The sequence below is a fragment of the Hippocampus comes genome, unplaced genomic scaffold (assembly GCF_001891065.2).
Source record: "Hippocampus comes isolate QL1 unplaced genomic scaffold, H_comes_QL1_v1.1 scaffold99, whole genome shotgun sequence".
NCBI classification, from domain to species: Eukaryota; Metazoa; Chordata; class Actinopteri; order Syngnathiformes; family Syngnathidae; genus Hippocampus; species Hippocampus comes.
Genome location: NW_017805134.1, coordinates 1,571,817 through 1,572,042, shown reverse-complemented (window position 1 = coordinate 1,572,042; position 226 = coordinate 1,571,817).

The following is a 226-nucleotide window of genomic DNA, read 5'->3' as shown; positions in this document are numbered from 1 at the left end:
GTGTGTGTGTGTGTGTGTGTGTGTGTGTGTGTGTGTGTGTGTGTGTGTGTGTGTGTGTGTGTGTGTGGCTATTTATTGTGTGTCCATGTGTAAGTGTGTGTCACCTGGTTGTGGCCTTGTTGTGTTGTGCATCTTGCATGGGCTATTGTTCCATTGTTAGCTTGATCTCCAAACAAACACGCACGCGCGCACACACACACACACGCGCACACACAAACTAGCGCAC